The following is a 7,102-nucleotide window of genomic DNA, read 5'->3' as shown; positions in this document are numbered from 1 at the left end:
CTTATGAACTATTCATATGACATAAAAGCTTACAAACAATTCGCTGGTAGTGTATGGCATTTTCCCGTTAATTAACCTGATGGCATGCATCATTCTCCTTACACTTCACCTTCATGTAAATGTGCACAGATGGTTGCTGTTCGCCATTGATAATAAGATGAAATTGTTCTAGGTGCGCTGGGAAGCACACGCTAGTTAAGTAAAACAAGCAGACCCCAACATATGAAGAATGCAATAGTCACAGAGAGATGAAACGAAATCTACAACAGAGGAAAAAAGAAAACTGTGGGAACAATTCGAACAGAGATGACCCGATGCTCTCGGAGCATCCGAGAGAAACTTATTGGGAAGGTGACCCGGCATGAAAGAAAATCTCAAGACTTACAGTTAACAACATGGAATTTCTACCAATTGAAAACCAAACATGTGATTGACGAATGCAGATAGAAGAATTGCACATTCACACATTTCCCCAGCAACTGCTTGCTTACTTTCTGCATCTGATAAGCGCAATCAAATTAGACAAAACAAACAAGCAGACCCTTCATATATGAAGAATGCCACAGTTAGAGAGAGAGATGAAACAAAACCTGCAACAGAGCTTCATGTGCACCCATTAGATGCTTCTTTTATGCTTCATTTAAATTGAAAAAAAAAAAAACTGTGGGAGAAATTGGAACGCAGATGACCCGATACTATAGAGTGAACACACAAACAAAGAATCTAATTTCCCGGGCAACAACAGAATCGGAATAAGAAAAGAAACCGGCACGATGGAGGCCAATGAAGAAGATTGTACGGCAAGCGTGCCGACTGCGAGATTTTCCGACGAATGATGTGGCCCACTCATTCACGCACTGACCGGCCATTCCCTAACGGCTCTTCTCCGATCCTCGCCTCGCCTTCCGGCGGTGGGTATCTCTTGAAATAGTAGTCCAAGTCCGGCATGCCGATGGCTTTTCTCTATCCGGTTGGATTATCCGAGTAATCCTCTAGATCGTCCGCGTCCGCCTTGAAGAACTCGGCTAACTCTCCCACATCCCCCGAAATCCGACAACGCAGGGAGTGACACGTCCACCCACGAGAAGCAGCACTCGTATCTCAACTCCTGACGACCCATCGAGTACATTTATATCGGGGTCAATCAGTTGGCAAGCAGAGCGTGAACGAACGAGTTAGACCATCCAACGACGATGGGAAGCTTCCTCCGGGAAGAAATGCCGGAGATGACAGAGCTGGCGCGCAAGCGTAAAATCTGAAGGCGTGAACTCTCCGGTTTCTGGGCCGACGTTGCCGAGGAGATGATAAGGGACGCCGGTGCGCTCGTCGTACTGTGTCGAGCCTTCGCAGCCTTGCATTTTGTCAGATGATTCCGCTGAGAGGAAAGGGGTGGCGGGTTCAGTCGAGATTGCGGATTTTCTGGCATCGGTGGTGGCCATTATGCCAATCAAAAAGGAGGACGAAGGATATCACCGGGGGGGGGGGGGACAAGAAGAGGAAAGATATCATCAAAGAGGGGAAAAAACAAGAAGAGGAGGAACAAAAAGGGGTGGCGATTGTAAAGAAGAAGTGAGTATCGCTGACACTCATCTCCCTCTGATCCAAACGAAAAGGCCAAAAGGGAGGAGAAGATTGAAATCGTCGACTATGAGGAGTCCATCATGAAGCAAGTGAGTGACAGAGCAGCCACCGCCATAGTCATGGCTACACGGTGGCGAGCGATGACTACCGCGGTGGCAGGTGAGGTCCCGCATCAGAACGAAGAATGGAAGAACCAGTGTGCTTATGTAACAGAAGAAATTATAGCAGAAACCGATAATGGAAAGTGCGCAGAGTGATATTTGAGCATATATACAGGGGAGTTTACCTGCGGGAGAACCGACACCGGCGGACGATTGCTTCCGAACTTTGATTTAAAGCAACTGAGATTTGCAATGACTATGTCTATGATGAATTCAATGATCTGAATTCTGGATTCATATACAGGGAAGTTAAAAGGTACCCAAGCTACTGTTCGAATGCTCGCACCAGACCCAAACTCTCCGATTCGGTCTACTTGGGTCGGGTTCTCGGATCATGAGGCCGGGTAAGAAGGATGCACCTGGACGGTCCACGCTTATAGAATCTTATATTATTAAAAAAATTTATTTTGTTGAGTACAAAATTTAAGACAAAATTATCTTGTATAATATTATTATTTAAACATAGCCAGGATTATAAGGAAGGATCTAGAGCCATTGATATTTCTTAAGAAGGATCATAAGTTTTATTTTTAAAAAAAAGAAGAAGCTAAGAATAAAACTCAGGGCCGACAAGATGCATATCCGCATCATGAATTTAATATTTCATTATTAATACTCGCATTTATTCATTTACATTATTAGTTTTTTTTACCGATTTATATTATATAACAAATATCAATTAAACTCTTTTCATTAAAACCAACAATTAAACTCACATAAAAAAAAATCCTGTTGAGATTTTATTGATCATATTGAAATCTTTATTGACAATATTTTGCTTTTGGTATTCAGAAATATACTTTAATGGAGACAGTCCCAATTATCAATTTTATTTAAAAATATGATAGATTATCTGAGCTTTTTAAACCTTATTAATATTACATTGATCTTTTTATTTTTAAAACTTACACAAATTTCTTGTAAAGTAAAAGCAAATTATACGAACTTCTTTGGATATTAAAAACATAGTTTTTTTTTTGGGGATCAAAATGAAAAACTTTTTTTATATAAAATAAAATTATACTAAAAAACTATATAAACCTTGTATCACTCACGCAAGAAGAACAATAATTAAGATAATTAACTAGTTATGGAGGAAAAACTTTAAAAATTGAATGAAAGCCATTGGATTAAAGAAAAGAGAAGATTTGACTTCCGCACCAACCAAATTTAAATCTGACGTCAACGACTCGCAATGTTGTCTTATATGACCGCATTGCGAGCGTTCGGTATCAGATTTATTAATTAAAAAAGGAAGGAAAAGAAATTCCGATTACAGAATCTCGCAATCTATGTTTGACTCTTTCCGTCGTGGCAACCAGGGTACATGATTGTGAGGCGGCCCCACCTGTGCCTCCTCATTTTCCCCAGCGCCGCCACTTGCTGCTGCTCCCCTCTCTTCCTTCTATTACCTGTTAAATACTCCCTCCACCTTTTATAAGATTCTTTGATCGTGCTTTACAATTATAGCTTTCATATCTGTTTATGTGGGATCGTCTCTCATATTAAAAAAAAAAAAAGAAGGAACAAGAGTAAAAAAAAATTAGCAATTCAAATCAAGATTTATCCGGTTCCTATGGTAAATTCCAATCACAAAAAGAAAATAAAGTCTAAAAGAAACAAAACAATGTTGTATCATAAATTACGCGGTTTTAAAAAAAACAGTTATAATTAGTTAAAAATAATTAATATGTAGTAAATACAATTTTTTTTAAATATACCCTTATATATAAATAGATAAATGTCAGAGAGTAATACTCCCTCCGTTCCTTATTATAAGAGACAAATAACCGAAGTACGTTGATAAAAAAAAACAGTTAAAATTAGTTAAGAACAATTAATGTGTAAAAAGTATAATTTTTTTCCAAAAATGCCCTCATTAATAAGGAGAGAGAGCATGAGAGAGAACAATTAAATTATTAAAAGAAAGAGAAGTGGGAGGGAGAGAGAGTGTGAGTTGGAGATAATAAATATGGGTAAAATAGTAAATCAACACAAAAAAGTAGAGACAACTTGTAAGTGTCTCCTATATATAGGAACATGCCATAAGTATCAAATGTCTCTTATAATAAGGAACGGAGGGAGTAATAAGATAAATAAATAAAAAGAATATATTAAATGCATTAAATTAGGGTAAAATAGGCAATAATGCCTTAAATGCTTATATAAACTCAAAGAATATTTTATAAAAAGGGACAAACTCATTCAAAAATTAAATCTTATAATAAGGGACGGAGTAGTAGTTCATTAATCCATGCGCCAGGAAAAACACTTAAACAGAAAGAAAAAAAAAAGAGTAGTTATACTGGCACTCTTTGTTTCCATTAATTTTTTTGTTTCTTAAAAACTAACTTGCTAATCCTTATTAATTTTTCTTAATTACAAGTATTACTCCTCCGGTTCTTAATATAAGACCCATTTAACTAATTTGATTAAATTAAGAAAGTTAGGTAAGTTAGTTAATTATAAAAAAAGTGACATATTTTTCCTAAAACACCATAATCATTTTTCTTAATACCACCTCTCCTTCTTCTACTTGATTATGGTTGAGAGAGTATCTATAGGGGTAATTTAGAAAACATTAATAAATATGAGAAATGGGCCTTACATTTAGGACCAAAACCAACTCAAGAATTGGGTCCTATATTAAGGACCGGAGGAGTAATTCATATGCTCGTGATCTATTGATTATGACTAGTGTGCCGTATGAAAGTTGTTGTAAAACACAAAATGAAACAGGGCAAAAAAAAAAAAGAAATGAAAATTGAGATTTTTGTAAAAAAAATAAAATGACGGCATCAAATTTTATTTTTTTATCAGGGAATGAAATATTATTATGTTGATATATGTTTTTCCATATAGCTTTCTAATTGTCACAGTCTAGTATTACCAGAATTCAGAACTAATTAATTAGGAATATCTCTTCAAATATTCTTGGATTTAATTAATTGTATTTTCTGTATTAACACAAACTATCACATGTTGGTAAATTTATGTTTCATGAAAATCCCCCCCCCCAAACGTACTTCTCAAACAAGTAACTTTCAATATTTAAAACTGGTCAAATGTTAATATATAAATTATAAAATACTCTTTCTTTATGCAAGATCTATTTATTAGATTAATAAAATTAAATAAATTACTTGATCATAATGTATACAACCTAATATTTTTAAAATAATCTTATACAATTTATATTATATATGAGTTTATAAGTTAAGTAAATTAATTGAGAAAAATACTAAATGTGAAAAATTAACTGATAAGGTCTCACATTAATTGACTTTGCACAGAAGGGATCTGACGCTTCGGTTATTGGCTGAATCTAACAAGGTGGGGCCTACAGGGATCCCATATTCTTCATCTCCCAGCGTCCTTTGCCGGCTAGAGCCATTTTATTTCTCCAACAAAAACTGCTTACGGTTTGTTATTTTAGATTATTATTATTATTATATATTTGGTCAAAATTATTATAAAGTTGAAGATAAGAACCATTCGTGGGTTATGGTGTTACGCATAAAATTTTAAGTGCTTTAACGAAACAAATTTTTTATATTTGGCATTTTTTTTTAGTTAGAAAAATAATATAAGATTTTTTTACTTTCAGGGAACTAATTTTTTAATGCAATTTGATTGCATGTTAGTAGTATTTAAATTTGAAGAATAGAAATATCTGACACCTCAGCGTTCACTCATTTCATTTTTGGCTATCGATAGTGACGAGGTGCAGAGCTCACGTTCACTGAGTGGGCCAAAGGGTGGGGCCTCGTACTTTTTCTTTTGCCCTCAACAATCACACCTAACCCAATGCTTATTTTATATTATTATGAAGTTGTAAAATGAGAACCACTCGTGGTCTAGGAGTTTTACGCATAAAATTATTACGTGTAATTTCAACTATTAAAGAATATTCATGACTGGATGAGGTTGGGAAGCAAAGCGCATTGGTCAACATGTCACTTGCGTATGTACGTCTTAATGATGGATTTTTTTTTTTTGGTGAAGGTATTAGATGGATTTTTTAGGGCGCATGAATCAAAATTAATCAACGAATTTATAAAAAAAATACTCTGTTTTTAATTTATAATTTATAATTGATATTATATATACTTTTACGGGTATTACATGATGTAGCATAATATAATATTATCATAAAAATCTTTATTTATCATTTGTTAGGAAACAATTATAAGACACTACTTTCATCAAATTTTTTATATTTATTATGTTAAATTCTCTAATTATCCTCTATAATTTCGCACGTGATGAGTTATTTTTTGGTCTCCTCCAGTCATTAATAACTTGATTATTTTTAGATAATAGTAGATAGAAATAAAGCTCGTAAGGAGTCTTATTGAAACCAAAAAATATAGACCTGCCTGCCATTCACATTAGAATAAATAAAGTTTTCTGAAAAAACCTGCTAATGGAGGAAGACCTCCTAAGGATACATAATCACATATTCTAGCTATTTGAAAAGTACTAGAATTTCATAACATTTAATTATAAACCAAATGAAAAAAATAAGACATAAGATTACGTATAATTAGAAAACTTAACATAATGATGTAAAAAATCTCATCTAAGTATTTTCCATAATTATAAACAGTTCACAGGCATTTTCTACAAATTAAAGGTAAAATTCTCAAATACACAATAATAGTATATATCCATACGTACCCATCTATTTTAAAAGCATACGTTCTAATCTAGACTAATGACACCATTAAAAAAATTATAAAAAGATTCTTGAAATACATTTTTTAAGTAAAAAGTATATTAGAATAAATCTTGTTTATTAATTTGCCCCTCATTATACTAAATGTCTAACTTATCTTACACATGAATATTTATTAATAATATTTTTAATATTTTTATTAAATTTAGACAATATCTAAGTAACTTAGAATGTTAACAATTTGATTTAAAAAAATTTTGAGTATTTTTTAACAAAAATATGTTTTACTAAAAATATTTAAAAAATTTAAATTATAACATATTAATATAAGAATCTCAACATTATAAATTATATAACTTTATAATTTAATTGAACACATATATATAGGTTGCAAAACGTTTGATTTTCAGCCAACATACATATATATATTTAAAATGTTACATCACAAAAGTAAATTTTAATAAATAAATGAGGTTAAATATTTAAATTTGTAATGTGGTAATCAGTTTAATAGTATTAAAATATGTCTTGAAATTATTTTTTAATTTTGAATAAAAATATATCATACATATATAATTAAATGATAATTATTAAGTAATATGTAGGTTAAGAAAGTACCTTTTGAACAAAATAATATTAGATGGATTCATGTTTATTTGATCACTCGCCAGCTAGGTCAGAT

The 7,102-nt window shown here is 32.7% G+C and overlaps 1 pseudogene; it reads right to left on the bottom strand.

The window, feature by feature from the left end:
* Positions 1-846: 846 nt before the first annotated feature.
* Positions 847-1,439, bottom strand: LOC114752392 (adenylate isopentenyltransferase-like; annotated as a pseudogene).
* Positions 1,440-7,102: the final 5,663 nt, after the last annotated feature.

Source organism: Neltuma alba, unplaced genomic scaffold (genome assembly GCF_004799145.2).
Source record: "Neltuma alba isolate B1F8T4 unplaced genomic scaffold, ASM479914v2 tig00007370_pilon, whole genome shotgun sequence".
In the NCBI taxonomy this organism is placed as follows: Eukaryota; Viridiplantae; Streptophyta; class Magnoliopsida; order Fabales; family Fabaceae; genus Neltuma; species Neltuma alba.
This window is presented reverse-complemented; position numbering and strand designations above follow the sequence as displayed.